Raw genomic sequence first — 20,257 nt, forward strand, 5'->3', positions numbered from 1 at the left:
GGTCTAGAAATTTACGGATAAATCCTCGTTGCAAGTATAGTTTCTAAACCTTCAAAAGTCCTTTCATACAAACGTTTTGGTTGTCACAAGTAACAAACCCCTTTGAAATTGATAACCGAGTATTCAAACCTCGGGTCGTCTTCTCAAGGAATTGCAGGGAAGTATGTTCTTATTATTGGTTATGAAGATTGTAAATTGGGGGTTTTGGAAGTTTGGGCAATGCGCACAGGTATATTTTCAAGCAATAAAAATAAATAAATAACTGTAAAATAAACTCTTGGCAAGGTATGAGAACCGGAAATCCTATCCTTGTTATCCTTATCAGATATGATGAGAATTGAATTTTAATCCCACTTAGTTAAGTCAAGTGGACTAATTAGCTTGATTCTCAAGTCCTAGTCAACTCCTGTGGAGAGACTAGTGTTAGAGCAATCCTATCTAAAGCAAAATCTGCCAATTTTAATCACTTGCTGAGTTTGATAACTCAAGTACTACCAATCACTTGACCAAAGCCAAAAGAGAGAAAAATATCTAAATTAAATTAAAAGCATCAATATAAGCAAAGCAATCTTAAATCTGAAAATACCTCGAATTGCATTAACAAAAGAAATTAAATCTGGCATAGATGTTCATAAATTAAATTGAGAAATTAAATAAAAATAAAGAACCTGGGATTGAGAGTCACTCCTAAAACTAAGAGAAATCCTAAATCCTAATCCTAAGAGAGAGGAGAGAACCTCTCTCTAAAAACTACATCTACCCCTAAAATTGTAAAAATGAGAGCCTTCTCATGAATGAGTGCATTCCCCCACTTTATAGCCTCTAATCTGTGTTTTCTGGGCCGAGAACTGGGTCAAAAACAGCCCAGAAATCGCTGGAGAAGAATTCAAACACACTGATTTTCCTCACTGCGATGCGGCCGCATGGATCACGCGATCGCGTCACCTAGCGTCATGGGAACTATAGCATATTATATATCAAATCGAAGCCCCGGACGTTAGCTTTCCAACGCAACTGAAACCCTGTCGTTTGGACCTCTGTAGCTAAAGTTATAGCCGTTTGAGTGCGAAGAGGTCAGGCTGGACAGCTTAGCAATTTCTCCAACTTCTTGTGTTCCTTCCACTTTTGCATGCTTCCTTTCCATCCTCTAAGCCATTCCTGCCTTATAATATCTGAAAACACTTAACACACATATCAAGGCATCTAATGGTAATAAGAGAGGATTAATAATAAGCAAATATAAGATCAAAGAAGCATGTTTTCAATCAAAACACATAATTAGGAAGGAAATATAAAACCATGCAAATAGTATGAATAAGTGGGTAAAGAGTTAATAAAAACCACTCAATTGAGAACAAGATAAACCATAAAATAGTGGTTTATCAACCTCCCCATACTTAAACACTAGCATGTCCTCATGCTAAGCTCAAGAGAAGCTATAAAGATGAAGAGGAATGGTATGAAATGCAACCTATGAATGCAACTACATGCTAAATGCTTTTACTTACTTGGTTAAGAGTAAATAAGTTCTCCAAGACAAATACAAACTAATTTCCACTAATTCAAATCAGACAATAAAAAGCAAGTGAACTTGTAAGAAGACAGCTCATAAAAGCAGGAAACATAGAATTTAAGCGTTGAACCCTCACTGGAAGTGTATATCACTCTAATCTCTCAAGTGTATAGGGTTATTCACTCTACTCTTCTCTAGTCATGCTTTCTAAACCTTGTTCTTCATCTAACCAATCAACAAAAATTTAGTGTACCAATGCAAACATCATGAGGTCTTTTTCAAGGTTGTAATGGGGCTAAGGTAAGGGTAAAGGTATATATATGGCTAAGTAAGCTATAAATTAAATCTTTGACTAGCCAAGCTCTCACCTAACATACATACACTCTATATAACTTTAAAATCATACCTAGCTACCCATAATTCCCACTTTTGTATGATTCCCATACTCATCTACCAAATTTTTCCTTTTAATTTATCACATGTGCATTGATTTTTCATTAACTTAACATTGGGGTAATTTTGTCCCCTTATTTATTTATCTATATTATATATTTTTTTCTTTTTCTCTTTTTCTCTTTTTCTCTTTTTTTTTTAAATCATAAAAGCAAACATAACTTATCAATGCACATGGATTCTTCATTATTTTTCTATTTTGGTTTTTCATGAATAGGTTCCCAAATTCCCAATATTCAAATAAATTAAATACATTCCCTTATTAACCAATGTTCCCACACTTAGTTGATGCACAATTTCTATCTTAAGCTAACCAAAGATTCACTTGGGATTTTTAATTTGTTTTTCTGCTTAAGGCTAGTAATGTGGTTATAGAACAAGAGGTGATTAAAAGCTCAAGGGGCTAACAAAGGTGATGTAAAAGGTAGGCTTATTTGGGATAAGTGAGTTAATAACAAATAATGGCCTCAATCACATGCAAGCATGTAAATATACTAAATAATGGACATATAGAATGGAACAAAGCAAAGATTACAATTATAGAGAAGAAAACACACAGGAATAAAAATTTATGGTTAAATAATGTAACCATATAAATAAGCTCAAAATCTAACAGGTTGTGTGTTCTTTAGCTCAAAAACCATGTTCCAAATACAACTTCAAACAAGTTTTAACATAAAATTTTTTTTTTTAATTTAAATTAGTGAAAATTTTCAAAAATAGAGTCCTAAAAAGAAATTTATTATTTTAACCAAGTAGTATCTAAATGCACAAAATCAAACAAATATGCAATTAAACATGCAAATGCAATAATGAACAAACAAATAAAATAAAACATTGGTGTTGAAAGAGGAAATAACTAACCCATGGAGATCGGTATCGACCTCCCCACACTTAAAGATTGCACCGTCCTCGGTGCATGCTAAGATGTGCAAGTGGATGGGGGTTGTGGTTTCTCAACTGGGCTCTTTTTGTTCATTTCCTTGCTGTTGATTTGGGAGTAGCTTTCTCCTTTCCTTTCTTGGTGGCCATCCTGAAAAAGGGAAGAGAAAGTAAGTTAAAATCAAAGAGATATATATAGCAAGGAAGAGAACGGAAAAAGTGGTGATGGATGCACATTAAGATATAACTAACATTAACACATGCTCGCGAGTACATGTGAAAAGCCATCAATGGAAAATAGCTAGTGCATATAAGGACAAGTGAATGCAAGGTGTTTATTGGCATGCCGGCAAAGGGCATGAGTAGCATAGACCAAGCATTACTTGTAATAAATCACCATGTTTGTATTGACAATTATATTCAATTAATAAAATAGTAAAGAGAGCTTGTGAAAAGCAAGCATTGAATAGTATAAAGTAAAATAGAGAAGTGCATAATGCCATATGGGCTTTTTCACAAACACATAGCATGCATGGTGAATAAGGTATAGAAAGTATTAAAGTGAACATGCAAGCAACCCTTTAAAGAAAATAATATATAAATGCCCAACAATTTGCAATAATTCACAATGACCCAAATAAAATTCCAACACCAATAAAAATAATGCAATGAATGAAAGTATGCAAGTAAGCAAAAGAAAGTGAAAGATAAGAAGAATGAGAAGGGAAAGAAAGGAAGAATAAGTAAATAAGAAAGGAGGGAGGAAAAATTAGGATTGGGGAAGAAAAGATAAAATATTTTGGAATATAAGGTTAAGTTGTGCGACGCTAGCGACGCGGTCGTGTGGGTGACGCGGCCGCGTGGTGCGCAATAAGGTCAGGCGACGCGGACGCGTGGGGCACGCGATCGCGTGGCCTGATTTGTGCGATTGGCGCGAGTGCAGCATCGCGCTCGCACAACTCTCTGTTCGAAACTCTTTTTTCCAATTTTTAGGGTGACGCGGTCGCATGGTTGACGCGATCGCGTGGATGGCCTTATTTCCAATATGATGCGGACACGTGAGGCATGCGTTCGCGTGGGAGGGCTTGGGCTTCCAGCACGAGTCCAGCCCAACTCCAGCTCAACTTTCGGCCATGCACCTGGTTGATGTTGATTTTCAGGTCACGCGGCCACGTGGGTGACGCGGTCGCGTGGGAGGCATGTTTCTCATGTGAGGCGGACGCGTCAGCGACGCGGTCGCGTGGATCAATTTGTGCCATTAGCGCGCCTCCAGCCACGCTTTCGCGTGACTCTCTGTTCAACCTTATATTCTTCCAAACGCACATACGACGCGGACGCATCGGCGACGCTGTCGCGTCGCGTGCGAAAATCCTTTTTTTTTTATCTGAAAAATGAAGAATGCAGTGTTAATAAGAATGTTATGCAAAACTCTAGGTTCAATATAATAAAGTAAAATAAAATAAAACTAGAAAACAAATAAAACTAAATGAAAATGAAAAAGGAACAATCTTACCATGGTGGGTTGTCTCCCACCTAGCACTTTTAGTTAAAGTCCTTAAGTTGGACATTTGGTGAGCTTCTTGTTATGGTGGCTTGTGCTTGAACTCCTCCAGGAATCTCCACCATTGTTTTTGATTCCAGTATCCTCCGGGATCCCAAACTAAGCATGTAAAGCCTTTAAGAAGCTTCAAACAGATTCTTAGGCTGCCGGAGTGACAAATGTCAGAACAGATTCCAGGATCCCAAACTTTACTTTTACACCCGTTTTTGTCTCGATCTGCATTTTTCCAGCCGGGTGAAAGGTGATCTGAATTCTCACTGCAGCGACCAAACAGCTTCCTAGACCCATTCAGTTGAGCTTTATACCAACCTTTGCGTTTGAACTTAAAGCTTCCAACCATGATGAAACTTGCAGGACAATTCTTACCACTGGCCATCTTCCTCCTACTCTTAATGTCACAAAGAGCTCTAAGTTGACCATCCGTCTCCAGTAGCCCATATTCAAGTGGAATTAGAAAGCTAAGGGATATGAATTTTACCCACTTGAATGTTGTGAAGGATGATGGAAACTTAGGGGGAGGTGTTTTTAATGAAATTGCAAGCTCCACTCCCTTGTGCTCTTCTCTGATAATTACCACCTCTTTGCAAGCTTCTTCAATTTCAACCTCTTCCTCTTGGTAGCTTTCTTCCAATTTAATCTCCTCTTCATTGCTTTCCAAGGGCATGGGAGGTTGAGCTTCTTCTTCTTGAATCTCCATCTCTTGATCAACCTCTTCCAAGTCTTCAACTGTGATATGCCTTGGAGGTTGTACACCCTCCTTAGCATCAATTTCAAACGTCTTGGAAGGGGGTTCTATGACTGGACTTACCTATGGAGGTTTTGCATCTCCTAAGTCTTCAACCACTTCTTCTTCTTCTTGAACAATGACAGCTTCTTCTACTTGTTCTAGTACGAATTCATTCTCTATCTTGTCCACTGGGGCCTCTAGTATCTCCTTCATGCTACACCCTTCATGGTTGGGGTTATATGGAGGTGAATGGTGGTAGTTGGCTTGTGAGTGTGGTAGTTCAAAGTTATGTTGACGAAAGGGTTCATAGGCATATGGTGGTGGTTGTTGATAGTCCATTGGAGGTGGTTGTTGTCATGAGGGTTGATCAAATCCTTGTGGCTCCTCCCATCTTTGATTGTTCCAACCTTGATGCCTGTTCTCATTGTAATTTCTTCTTCCTGCAACATAATTGTAACCAGACTTATAGCCAAAGGGGTGAGAGTTCATAGTAGCAAATAAAAAATTAAAAACAAAAATAAAAATAAATTTAAATTAAAAGGTTATTTAAATTTTGAGTTTGAAAATTAAATTTTGAAATTTGAATTTTGAAATTTTGAATTTTGAATTTTGAATTTTGAAAATTTTTGAATTTGAATTTTGAAAAAAAAAATTTTTTTTTAAATTTAAATTTTGAAATTTGATTTTTGAAATAAGATAAGATAAAATAAAAATTTTAAAATAAAAACCAATAACCTCTTAACTTAAGAAAAAGCAAAAATAAAAATAAAAACAAATAAACAAGCAAAAATAAAATATTTACAATAACCAATAATAAGGCACACGTTTGCAATTCCCCGGCAACGGCGCCATTTTGATGAGAGGAACTTTTGCGTGGTCTAGAAATTTGTGGATAAATCCTCATTGCAAGTATAGTTTCTAAACCTTCAAAAGTCCTTTCATACAAACGTTTTGGTTGTCAGAAGTAACAAACCCCTTTGAAATTGATAACCGAGTATTCAAACCTCGGGTCGTCTTCTCAAGGAATTGCAGGAAAGTATGTTCTTATTATTGGTTATGAAGATTGTAAATTGGGGGTTTTGGAAGTTTGGGCAATGCGCACAGGTATATTTTCAAGCAATAAAAATAAATAAATAACTGTAAAATAAACTCTTGGTAAGGTATGAGAACCGGAAATCCTGTCCTTGTTATCCTTATCAGATGTGATGAGAATTGGATTTTAATCCCACTTAGTTAAGTCAAGTGGACTAATTAGCTTGATTCTCAAGTCCTAGTCAACTCCTGTGGAGAGACTAGTGTTAGAGCAATCCTATCTAAAGCAAAATCTGCCAATTTCAATCACTTGCTGAGTTTGATAACTCAAGTACTACCAATCACTTGACCAAAGCCAAAAGGGAGAAAAATATCTAAATTAAATTAAAAGCATCAATATAAGCAAAGCAATCTTAAATCTGAAAATATCTCGAATTGCATTAACAAAAGAAATTAAATCTGGCATAGATGTTCATAAATTAAATTGAGAAAAAAAATAAAAATAAAGAACCTGGGATTGAGAGTCACTCCTAAAACTAAGAGAAATCCTAAATCCTAATCCTAAGAGAGAGGAGAGAACCTCTCTCTTTAAAAACTACATCTACCCCTAAAATTGAAAAAATGAGAGCCTTCTCATGAATGAGTGCATTTTCCCACTTTATAGCCTCTAATCTGTGTTTTCTGGGCCGAGAACTAGGTCGAAAACAGCCCAGAAATCGCTGGAGAAGAATTCAAACACGCTGATTTCTGTCACTGCAACGCGGCCGCATGGATCACGCGGTCGCGTCACCTAGCATCAGGGAAACTATAGCATATTATATATCAAATCGAAGCCCCGAACGTTAGCTTTCCAACGCAACTGAAACAGCATCGTTTGGACCTTTGTAGCTAAATTTATAGCTGTTTGAGTGCGAAGAGGTCAGGCTGGACAGCTTAGCAATTTCTCCAACTTCTTGTATTCCTTCCACTTTTGCATGCTTCCTTTCCATCCTCTAAGCCATTCCTGCCTTATAATATCTGAAAACACTTAACACACATATCAAGGTATCTAATGGTAATAAGAGAGGATTAATAATAAGCAAATATAAGATCAAAGAAGCATGTTTTCAATCAAAACACATAATTAGGAAGGAAATTTAAAACCATGCAAATAGTATGAATAAGTCGGTAAAGAGTTAATAAAAACCACTCAATTGAGAACAAGATAAACCATAAAATAGTGGTTTATCAATGATAAACCCTAAGAATGGGGTTTATCAGGAATGCCCTTTTATTGCCGGAATGCTGCCCAATTTTTTTCTGAAACACTATTTTACTTAACGTCCACTCATAAATTGACTTTTATGCTTTTGACATTGTGACTTACTTGGTTTACATGAAAACCATTTCATGAGATGCTGGGCTAGTATTTCCGTTCCAATGGATTCCCTTCTTCATTGAATTGCATTATTGATGATTTTATTTCTCTTTGTGCTTTCTTTACTACCTGATTTATCATCAATAATCTACATTCTTTGCTTGAACGTGAGTTGCTTGTTCTTCAAACTTGTGAACTTCTGTTAACTAAGAACCACAATACCATGCAACTAATTTTAACTTACCTTTCTAACTCTTGAATTCCTTGTCTCCCTAACTTCTCTTTTAGTTTTACAATAACTCCTTTCACCCCTTTCAAGGCATGTTTATTGTTGTTTCTTGGCAAACAAGTATTCTGCATTTCATTTAATAATTTTTGGATTGTGAATTTTGATTGAATTCTTTGAATTTTATCTAGCAATTCAATCCAAAATTCTATATCTTTCTGACTCACTTCACGCTTTGGCTTTCATTCCTCTTTTGCCCATTTACTGCTTATATTTCTTGCATACTATTTGCCTTCCTGTTTTTCTACTTTAGTTTGATAAATTGTATCCTAGACTTTCTGTTTTTCAGGATGTCTGACCCAAAAGGGAAAGGCAAGGCTAAAGCTGGCACAGGTAAAAGGAAAAGAGGACAATCATCTGTCGCTCTGTCAGATATTCTACATGATGATTCCTGGCGTGAGAAGAACTTCACTCCACAGGAAAAAACGGATCAACTAGTGCCTACGACTGATCCAATCAAGTTTGCAAATCGCTACTGTGAACTGAAATATCAGGTCTTTGCGGATAAGAGGCACCTGTATTTGGAAAAGACCCTCAGAATACTTAATGAATTACAATAATACACTACAGAACAGATCAAACAGAGAGGCTGGTTCTTTCTAGAGAGGAATTTGACTGAGGTTAATGCATCCTGGGTCTGGGAATTTTACTGCAACTATTATAAGACGACCCTGGATGCAGTACAGTTAAGAGGAAAACAGATCCTGGTCACCGAGGAAGCCATAGAGGATATCCTCCATTTCCAGCCTAAATCAGACGAGCCATATGGTTATCAAAAGGCTGAGGAATCCATAAGGTTTCTGAGCTTTGACTGGGATGCTGTGAAGCGCACCATAGCCATTGATCCTGCTGTCCCATGGGCTATGGGTAAGTCGACAGTAAATCTAAAGGGCATCAAGATCATCTATCTTAATGATGAGGCTCGGCTATGGCAACAAATCATGAGCAATTATGTGATGCCGAGCAGTCACGAGACTGAGGTGCCAAATGCTATGATAATTCTCATCTGGTGCGTTATGGAAGGCAAGGACTTGTACCTTCCACGGTTCATTCGGTAGTACATGGCTAGGGTTCATGTTCGAGGCACTCTGCCATTCCCCTATTTGATTACCCAGATGGCACGCCAGACTGAGGTATCCTGGGAGCCTGAGGATGAGAAGCCACCAGCTGCCGACTGCAGAAAGATCATTCCACACGGCAGGAGGATCGAAGCTCTGGGCCACAGACCTTCTTCTCTTACTGCCTCCGCTGACGTAGCCACATCCTCTATAGCCCCTTCAGCCCCTGCTGCACCACCCACACCTACAGCACCATCTTCCACTTCCTAGCCCATCTACCTCCTCGTGCACTGCCTTTTTGAGCACTGGGATCGGATGGAGTGCCGCAGTAAATGCCGCTACGAGCATCTGAAGCTGATGATCAGATCGGGACATACTGACATCCCTTCCGAGTCTGACACAACATCGAAGCCCTCTGAGGAGGAGGCGGATGAGCAGGAGGAGGATGCACTGGCAGAGAAGACACAGGTGGCAGACCAGCAGCAGACACAGTAGGCAGAGCCCCAGGCCCCTATACAAGCAGAGCCACAGGCTCCTACACTGCCAGAGCCAGCATCCGCTGATGGGTGGAAATTAGATTCCACACCTAAACTCACTAGCAAGTGTACCGGGTCACATCAAGTAGTAATTACTCACATAAGTGAGGTCGATCCCACAGGGATTGATGGATTGAGCAATTTTAGTTAGGTGATGAATTTAGTTAAGCAAATAGTTGATGATTTGAGTGAATTATGATTTACAGAAGCTAAACTGCAAGTAAATAAAAGGGAGAGGGGAAATTGACAGAAAAATAAAGTGCAGAAGAGTAAATTGACTGAATCTAAAGGTGCAGAAAGATTAAATTGCATGAAACTTAGAGTGCAAGAAAGTAAATGAACTGAAACTTAAATTGCAAGAAAAGTAAATAACTGAAACTTAAAGTGCAAGAAATATAAATTTGCTGAATCTAAATTGCTAAGAAATGTAAATTGTTTGAAGAGTAAAAGGATTTGGTTGCTGGGATTTGAAATTGAACAAGAAATTGCAAACTAAAGTAAATCAGAAGCTCTAAGATGAAGAATCCAGATCTGGATCTCAGTAGCAAAGACAGAAATGGAAAATTGCTTCGAGAAATACAACAGCAAGAAAAGCTTGATTTAATTTTGAAATTCTTAAAGAGAAATTGAAGATCGAAGAAGAGCAAAGAGATTAGAAACTAGATCTAGATCTCAAGTGCTCTCTTGATCAAATAGAAAAGTAATTGCAGAAGAAAAATTAAATGAAAATAGCAAATGAAATTAGATCCAATTCCCTAATTCTCAGAATTATGCAGAAGAAGAACAAAGATGAATTTCAGATCAAGAATTGAAACAGAATTTCTTCAATCTTAATCCAAAATTCAAAAACAGAAAGTAGAATTTTCTGAAGCAAGAACAATAAGAAAACTTAGATCTCAATCCTAATTCTCAAAATCAAAATGAAAGCTCAAGTCCAAACTAAAATTGAACTAAAAGGTAAAATGTAAAAGTGAGCAAAAAAAAAAAGGTCCTTCTACAAATCAAATTAACTCCTATTTATACACTTTCTAATTTTTGGTTTTTAGGACTTGGAGTGGGCTTTTCAAATTGGTGAAGAAGTGGATCCAAAATTGGCTTTTGATTGAAAGTGGACCAAGGGTCCTAGCTCCAGTGGAGCGCTAAGTGAAGTTAAATAACGTAGCACTCCTTTGTTTGTGTCAAGCCCTTCGAACCAGGCTTCATACATAGCGCTCAGTTTGGCAAGGCAACGTAGCGCTACTTTGTGCGCATGCCTTAGTGAGCTTGGACCTCTCTTCGAACCTTGTTGGCTTCATTTTCTAGCAATTTCCTCAGGCCAAAGTAGCGCTCAGGGAGATGAACCAACGTAGCGCTCCCTTGTGCTTAAGTTGGTCTCCCTCTTCGAGCCCTGGCAGTTTCATTTTGGGAGTTCCTTTATAATGTAGCGCTCATTCTATGCCTTGTGTGAATGGTTTCGATTCCTGGCTGCCCTATTCATGAGTGTTGCATGATGACAAGTCATCTTATGCTAGCTTTTCAAGCATTTTTCACTTGTTTCATTAGGTTTTATGTACTTTCTTGCATTAGAAGTAAGTAATTTGGAGTGAAATTCCATGGTTATGCCAATTCAATTAACCATCCTTTAATTGACACAAAATCATGAGGTTTAAGCGAGAATTTGTTGGTTTTTGAATGATTTATGAATGGTGCACGAATTATAAATCACACTTTTCACAACTCGTACCACTAACCAGCAAGTGCACTGGGTCATCCAAGTAATACCTTACGTGAGTAAGGGTCGATCCCACGGAGATTGTCGGCTTAAAGCAAGCTATGGTTATTTTGTAATTCTTAGTCAGGAAATTAATAATAAAAATGGTTGGGTTTATGAAAAGTAATTAACAGAAAATAAATAATACTTGTTATGCAGTAATGGAGAACAGATTGAGGTTTTGGAGATGCTCTGTCTTCTGAATCTCTGCTTTCCTATTGTCTTCTTCTTCATGCATGCAGGTCTCCTTCCATGGCAAGCTATATGTTGGTGGATCGCCGTTGTCAATGGCTACCATCCATCCTCTCAGTGAAAATGGTCCAAATGCGCTGTCACCGCACGGCTAATCATCTGTCGGTTCTCACTCATGTTGGAATAGAATTCATTGATTCTTTTGCGTCTGTCACTACGCCCAACACTCGCGAGTTTGAAGCTCGTCACAGTCATCCCTTCCTAGATCCTACTCGGAATACCACAGACAAGGTTTAGACTTTTTGGATCTCAAGAATGGCCACCAATAATTCTAGCCTATACCACGAAGACTCTGATCGTGAACCAGGAGGCTAAGAGATACACACTCAAGCTAGTGCAGATAGAACAGAGGTGGTTGTCAGACACGCGTTCATAGGTGAGAATGATGATGAGTGTCACAGATAATCACATTCATCAGGGTGAAGTGCGAGTGAATATCTTAGAATAGAAACAAGCGTGATTGAATGAAAAACAGTAGTAATTGCATTAATTCATCGAAACACAGCAGAGCTCCTAACCCCCAACCATGGGGTTTAGAGACTCATGCCGTCAGAAATACAATGTAAAACGTGAAAATGTCATGAGATGCAAAATAAATCTCTAAAAGTAGTTTTTATACTAAACTAATAACCTAGTTTTACAGAAAATGGGTAAACTAAGATAGATAGTGCAGAAATCCACTTTTGGGGCCCACTTGGTGTTTTCTTGGGCTGAGCATTGAAGCTTCCATGTGTAGAGACTTTTCTTGGAGTTAAACGCCAAGTTGCTGCCTATTTCTGGCGTTTAACGCCAGAATAGGGTAAAGACTTGGCGTTAAACACCAATTTGCGTCATCAAAACTTTGGCAAAGTATGGACTATTATATATTGCTGGAAAGCCCTGGATGTCTACTTTCCAACGCAATTGAGAGCATGCCAATTGGGCTTCTGTAGCTCCAGAAAATTCATTTAGTGCAGGGAGGTCAGAATCCAACAGCATCTGCAGTCTTTTTTCAGCCTTTGAATCAGATTTTTGCTCAGGTCCCTCAATTTCAGCCAGAAAATACCTGAAATCATAGAAAAACACACAAACTCATAGTAAAGTCCAGAAATGTGAATTTTGCATAAAACTAATAAAAATATAGTAAAAACTAACTAAATCATACTAAAAACTACCTAAAAACAATGCCAAAAAGTGTATAAATTGTTCGCTCATCACAACACCAAACTTAAATTTTTGCTTGCCCCCAAGCAACTGAAAATAAAATAGGATAAAGAGAAAAGAATATACTATAAATTCCAAAATATCAATGAAACTTAGCTCCAATTAGATGAGCGGGACTAGTAGCTTTTTGCCTCTGAACAGTTTTGGCATCTCACTTTATCCTTTGAAGTTCAGAATGGTTGGCATCTATAGGAACTCAGAATTCAGATAGTGTTATTAATTCTCCTAGTTCATTATGTTGATTCTTGAACATAGCTACTTTATGAGTCTTGGTCGTGGCCCTAAGCACTTTGTTTTCCAGTATTACCACCGGATACATAAATGCCACAGACACATAACTGGGTGAACCTTTTCAGATTGTGACTCAGCTGGGTTCTTAAGCACACTCTTTTTGCTTTGGATCAAGACTTTAACCGCTCAGTCTCAAGCTTTTCACTTGACACCTTCATGCCACAAGCACATGGTTAGGGACAGCTTGGTTTAGCCGCTTAGGCCAGGATTTTATTCCTTTGGCCCTCCTATCCATCAATGCTCAAAGCCTTGGATCCTTTTTATTACCCTTGCCTTTTGGTTTAAAGGGTTACTGGCTTTTTGCTCTTGACTTTTGGTTTAAAGAGCTATTGGCTTTTTCTGCTTGCTTTTCCTTTTTCTTTCTTTTATTTTTTTATTATTATTATTTTTTTTGCAAGCTTTATTCTTCACTACTTTTTCTTGCTTCAAGAATCAATTTTATGATTTTTCAGATTATCAATAACATTTCTCCTTTTTCGTTATTCTTTCAAGAGCCAACAATTTTAACATTCATAAACAACAAATTCAAAAGACATATGCACTGTTCAAGCATTCATTCAGAAAGCAGAAAGTATTGTCACCACATCAAAATAATTAAACTAATCTCAAGGATGAATTCGAAATTCATGTAGTTCTTGTTCTTTTGTAATTAAAGCATTTTTCATTTAAGAAAGGTGATGGATTCATAAGACATTCATAGCTTTAAGACATAGACACTTGAACATTTATGATCATGTAATGAAGACACAAACATGAATAAACATAGAGCATAGTAAACAAAAAAAATAGAAAAATAAAGAGCAAGGAAATTAAAGAACAGGTCCACCTTAGTGATGGCAGCTAGTTCTTCCTCTTGAAGATCTTATGGAGTGCTTTAGCTCCTCAGTGTCTCTTCCTTGCCTTTGTTGCTCCTCCCTCATTGCTCTTTGATCTTCTATAATTTCATGGAGGAGGATAGAATGCTCTTGGTGCTCCACCCTTAGTTGTGCCATGTTGGAACTCAATTCTCCTAGGGAGGTGTTAATTTGCTCCCAATAGTTTTGTGGAGGAAAGTGCATCCCTTGAGGCATCTCAGGGATTTCATGATGAGGAATTTCCTCATGCTCTTGTTGAGGTCCATGATTGGGCTCTCTTGTTTGCTCCATCCTTTTCTTAGTGATGGGCTTATGAGATGAATCTCTCCATCTTCCATGACTCGGAGATATGTGGTTCGGCCAAGGCGTAGAAGTAGTGGTTGTAATGTGTGAAAATGAAGGAGTGGTGAGGGGTTTATATAGGGGTAGAGAGAGGTGATTGGTGAAGGGTATTTGGGAGAGAGTGTTATAAAAAGGTGGGAGAGAGAGAGAGAGAGAGGTGGGGTAGGTGGAAATCCTGTGGGGTCCACAGATCCTGACGGGTCAAGGACTTATCATCCCTGCTCCATTTAGGCGTGCAAAACGCCCATAGAGTGCAATCCTGGCATTAAACGCCAGGTTGCTGCTTGTTTCTGGCGTTTAACGCTAGCTTTTCTCCCTTTATTGGCGTTTAACACCAAGTTGGTGCTTGTTTCTGGCGTTAAACGCCAGACTGTAGCTTGTTTCTGGCGTTTAACGCCAGCTTGATGCTTCTTTCTGGCGTTAAACGCCAGTCTGATGCTTCTTACTGGTGTTGAAACACCAGTAAGCTCTTTGGTGCACGAAATTGTGATCATCAATGGCGCCAACAAATTGGTACACACAATTGTAATCTCAACTCTTTATCACAACTCCACACAACTAACCAGCAAGTGTACTGGGTCGTCCAAGTAATAAACCTTACGTGAGTAAGGGTCGATCCCACGGAGATTGTCGGTTTGAAGCAAGCTATGGTCATCTTATAAATCTCAGTCAGGCCGATCGAAATGGTTATGGAGAATTGATAATTAAAATATGAATAGAACATAAAATAAGGATAGAGATACTTATGCAATTTATTGGTAGGAATTTCAGATAAGCGTATGAAGATGCTTTGTTCCTTCTGAACCTCTGCTTTTCTATTGTCTTCTTCCAATCATTCAAACTCCTTTCCATGGAAAGCTGTATGTTGGGTTTCACCGTTGTCAATGGCTACCACCCGTCCTCTCAGTAAAAATGTTCCAAATGCGCTGTCACCGCACGACTAATCAGCTGTTGGTTCTCGATCATGTTGGAATAGGATCCATTGATCCTTTTGCGTCTGTCACTACGCCCAACACTCGCAAGTTTAAAGCTCATCACAGTTATCCCTTCCCTGATCCTACTCGGAATACCATAGACAAGGTTTAGACTTTTCGGATCTCAGGAATGGCCGCCAATTGATTCTAGCCTATACCACGAAGGTTCTAATCTTAGATTAGAAACCCAAGAGATACTCATTCAAGCTTGTTTGCTTGTAGAATGGAAGTAGTTGTCAGGCACGCGTTCATAGGTGAGAATGGTGATGAGTGTCATAGATCATCACATTCATCATGTTGAAGAACAAATGGATATCTTAGAACAGAAATAGGCTTGAGTTGAATAGAAAAACAATAGTACTTTGCATTAATTCATGAGGAACAGCAGAGCTCCACACCTTAATCTATGGTGTGTAGAAACTCCACCGTTGAAAATACATAAGAACAAGGTCTAGGCATGGCTGAATGGCCAGCCCCCAAACATGAACATAGAGATCAAAAGGTCTATGAAAGTATAAGGCTAATCAAAGATGAAAATACAATAGCAAAAGGTCCTATTTATAGAAAACTAGTAGCCTAGGATTTACAAAAATAGGTAATTAATGTAGAAATCTTCTTCCGGGCCCACTTGGTGTGTGCTTGGGCTGAGCATTGAAGCTTTCACATGTAGTGACTTTTCTTGGAGTTAAACGTCAGTTTTTGTGCCAGTTTGGGCGTTTAACTCCAGCTTTTATGCCAGTTCTGGCGTTTTGACGCCAGAATTTTTATGTTGACTTAGAATGCCGATTTGGGCCATCAAATCTCGGGCAAAGTATAGACTATTATATATTGCTGGAAAGCCCAGGATGTCTACTTTCCAACACAATTGAGAGCACGCAATTGGGCTTATATAGCTCTAGAAAATTCACTTCGAGTGTAGGAAGGTCAGAATCCAACAGCATCTGCAGTCCTTTTTCAGCCTCTGAATCAGATTTTTACTCAGGTCCCTCAATTTCAGCTAGAAAATACCTGAAATCACAGAAAAATATACAAACTCATAGTAAAGTCTAGAAATGTGATTTTTATTTAAAAACTAATAAAAATATGATAAAAACTAACTAAAATATATTAAAAACATACTAAAAACAATGCCAAAAAGCGTATAAATTATCCGTTCATCACAACACCAAACTTAAATTGTTGCTTGTCCCCAAGCAACTGAAAATCAAATAGGATAAAAAGAAGAGAATATACAATGAATTCCAAAAACATCTTTGAAGATCAGTCTTAATTAGATGAGCGGGGCTCTTAACTTTTTGCTTCTGAACAGTTTTGGCATCTGATGCCAAGGCATCATAGGCTAGTTTCACTAGCAATTTTCTGTTAGTTTTAGTTGTTTTATGCATTTTCTTGAGCTTAAAGTAACCAAAAATGGGTAAATGAAGAACAAAGTAATGAACCATCCAAACAATATGATTTTGATGCAAATTCCATGAGTTTTAGTTATATTACTTAAATGCTATGAATGAAAGATTTCTCATGAAATTTTGCAAGACTTTGATGCAATTGTTTGGATGATTTCAGGGAAGAAGAGGCTAAGCAAGGAAGCAACAAAATCAATAAAGGAAGCTTGTATATAACATGTGGAGTTTAAGTTCCAGTTTAAGCCTAAACTGGAGCTTAAACGCCAAAATCATGAAGGATAAGAAATGCTGGGATTGAAGTTTAACCTCCAGTTTGACCTCAAACTGGAGGTTAAACGCCAGAATGAAAAGCCTCACTTAAGGAGCATTCCACGTTTAACCTCCAGTTTGACCTCAAACTGGAGGTTAAACGCCAGAATGAGTAAGCCACCCAGGGAGGAGTTCCACGTTTAACCTCCAGTTTGACCTCAAACTGGAGGTTAAACGCCAGAACCAGGAAGAGTACCAGGGGCCATTCCACGTTTAAGCTCCAGTTTGACTCAAACTGGAGCTTAAACGTGTTCGATAGTTTCTCCACTCCAGGGTTGCTCTCTCCAAGCTTCCACGTTTAACCTCCAGTTTGACCTCAAACTAGAGGTTAAACGTGTTCGATAGTTTCTCCACTCCAGGGTTGCTCTCTCCACCTCCACGTTTAACCTCCAGTTTGACCCCAAACTGGAGGTTAAACGTGTTCGACACCTCCAGGGCCACCATTCCAAGCTTCCACGTTTAACCTCCAGTTTGACCTCAAACTGGAGGTTAAACGTGTTCGACCTCCAGGATGCCTCATTCCTTTTCCACGTTTAACCTCCAGTTTAACCTTAAACTGGAGGTTAAACGTGTTCGACTACATTACTCTCCAGGGCTACCATTCTTCCATTTCCACGTTTAAGCTTCAGTTTAACCTTAACTGAAGCTTAAACGTGCTTTTACAAATGGCCTCACTGGAAGTATCTGGCGTTTAAGTTGCAGTTTAAGCTTAAACTACAACTTAAACGCCACTCTTGAAAAGGGTTTCTGGGCCAAAAATATTGTGATTTAAGTTAGTCTTTGAGCACAATTATTAACTTAAACTTACTTTGGTATGAAACCCAATTGAATATCATGGTTTATGGGATTGGGCCTGAAGGATTGATGAGTTTGAAATCTCAATTTGTTGAGTCATGTGTCATTATTTGATTATCACTAAGTTGGCTCAATAAATGTTACAGGACTTGGATCAACAACCTCATCAAGATTATGGATCATAAACCCAAGGCAAAAGGAAAGCAAGGAGAGGCCTCAAAGCCCAAGAAGCACAACTGAAGCTCAATATAGAAAGTGTATAAATAGGATAGAAGTTAAGTTAGAGGGGACTTTACTTTCACTGGGAGCTAGTTTTTCCTTTTCTTTGTAATTGAATTCAGAGCTATGATTCACTAAACCCCCTTTCATTGGGTTAGGGAGCTCTATTGTAATTCAATGAATCAATAATAGTTTATCTTCTTCTTCAATCTTTTCTCTTGAATTTTGTTAGAAAGCTTCTCGATCTAATTCCATTGAGTAGTTGTCTTGGGAAAGAGACTACTCATACTTGGAATCCTTCGGAGCCTTGGGAAAGGAATGGAGGATTCATGCTAGAGAAGCTTTCTCACAGTGGATTGGATTGGGGTTTGGATGGATATTGTGACATGTAATCCTACCAAATTGTGGTTCATGAAATTGTGTGGTATAATCAGTGATCAAGCATCATCTCTTCTTATGAACATTTAAACCAAGGGATTGGGAATTTGTTTGTTTTTAGAGAGCATTGGTGAGCCAAGGAATTGGGATCCAATCATATAAGATTGCCAAGCAAAATTCAATGAATGCATTGGTTGAGGAAGAGATATACATGTTTTGATTCGGAGATTTCAATATCTCCTAAACCCAATGAATTCCCCATTTCTGATTTCACTTTCTCTTTACATTCTGCAATTCAATTCTTGCAATCACCCCCATTCCCTTTTAATTTCAGCAATTTACATTCTGCTCTTTAATTCATGCAATTTAAGATTCGGCCATTTAATTTTCTTGTCATTTACTTTTCCCGCCAATTTTACATTCCGCAATTCTCATCTCAATTCTTGATTCCGCTCAACTAGAACACACTTCTAATCCGAATTGCTCAATCAACCAATCCTTGTGGGATTCGACCTCACTCTATTGTGAGTTTTTACTTGACGACGATAACCGGTGCACTTGCCGGAAGGAATTTTGCCGATCGTGCAATTTCCTAAATCGTAGCATAACTAGTTTATGTGCATCAAGTTTATGGCGCCGTTGCCGGGGATTGGTTTTCGATTGACAATTCTCAAATTGGAAGCTAACTAGATTGAGCAATTTTCTCTTGCTTTGTTAATTCTGTTCTAGATATTTGTTGAATTTTAATTTCTGCACTTGGTTACATGCTTTCCTTCTTTATGCCTTTAAATTCATGCAACTAACTCACTGACTCACTAACTGTTTGATTTAATTCCTCAATTGATCTAACCATACTCTTCCATTAACCAAGAGTATTTTACTTGTTTGTGTTTGAGCTGTGTTCTTGTATGACAGGTAGGAGAGGAGAGACATCAACTCCTCCATATACCGAACCGGAAAGGACCCTTCATAGACTTAGAAGGGAAGCAAGAGGGAAGAGAGTAGTGGGAGAAGAGGAATCTGAAGGAGAATCTGAGGACAATTTTGAGGAAGCTCTAGATCTCAACATGGATAGAGAAGTTCACAACCATGAGAGAGCTGATGGAAACAATGCCATTCCTGAGAGGAGGGTTCTTAGTTCATACATAAACCCAACCTCTGGGAATTGTGGTAGTAGCATCCAGAAACCACCCATTCAGGCCAACAATTTTGAGCTCAAGCCACAGCTAATATCATTGGTGGAAAATCATTGTTCCTTTGGAGGAAATGCTAATGAAGACCCAAACCAACATCTCACAAAATTCCTGAGAATTTGTGACACTGTGAAGTCCAATGGAGTCCAGGAAGATGCCTATAAACTGCTCTTGTTCCCATTTTCACTTAGGGACAAGGCAGCTAAGTGGCTGGAATCATTCCCAAGGGGGAGTCTAACCACATGGGATGAGGTGGAAGGCAAGTTTCTGGCACGTTTCTACCCTCCACAAAAGGTCAATAGGCTTCGATCTGAGGTCCAGACTTTTAGACAACAAGATGGTGAAACTCTCTACGAGGCATGGGAGAGATTCAAGGACTTGACAAGGAAATGCCCACCAAACATGTTCCATGATTGGGTGCAATTGCACATCTTCTATGATGGGCTCTCTTATGAATCAAGGAAGGCTGTAGACCATTCATCAGGAGGTTCATTGAACAAGAAAAAGACTGTGGAAGAAGCCATTGAAGTGATCGAGACAGTGGCTGAAAATGAATACTACTATGCATCAGAAAGGCACAACACTAAGGGAGTCATGGAGCTGAACCAGGTTGATACAATTCTGGCCCAAAACAAGGTGTTTGCCAAGCAACTAGCAGAACTTACCAGGCAATTAGAAACAAAGCAAGTGACTGCAATACACACACAAGATCAAGAGGAAGTAGGCATTGAAGGAGGTGATTGGGAAGAGGCCAATTATGTGGGAAACCAACAAAGGCAATCATATGATCCACACTCCAACACTTACAACCCAGGCTGGAGAAACCACCCAAACTTTGGGTGGGGAAACCAACAAACCCAACCACAAAACCACAAACCTTACAACCACA

General features: G+C 38.6%; 1 non-coding gene across 1 annotated transcript; it reads right to left on the reverse strand.

The window, feature by feature from the left end:
* Positions 1 to 19,668: 19,668 nt before the first annotated feature.
* On the reverse strand, positions 19,669 to 19,772 carry LOC112781919 (small nucleolar RNA R71). Its single transcript, XR_003192666.1, has one exon. It is a non-coding gene; the product is annotated as a small nucleolar RNA R71 (small nucleolar RNA).
* Positions 19,773 to 20,257: the final 485 nt, after the last annotated feature.

The sequence above is a fragment of the Arachis hypogaea genome, chromosome 19 (genome assembly GCF_003086295.3).
Source record: "Arachis hypogaea cultivar Tifrunner chromosome 19, arahy.Tifrunner.gnm2.J5K5, whole genome shotgun sequence".
NCBI lineage: Eukaryota > Viridiplantae > Streptophyta > Magnoliopsida > Fabales > Fabaceae > Arachis > Arachis hypogaea.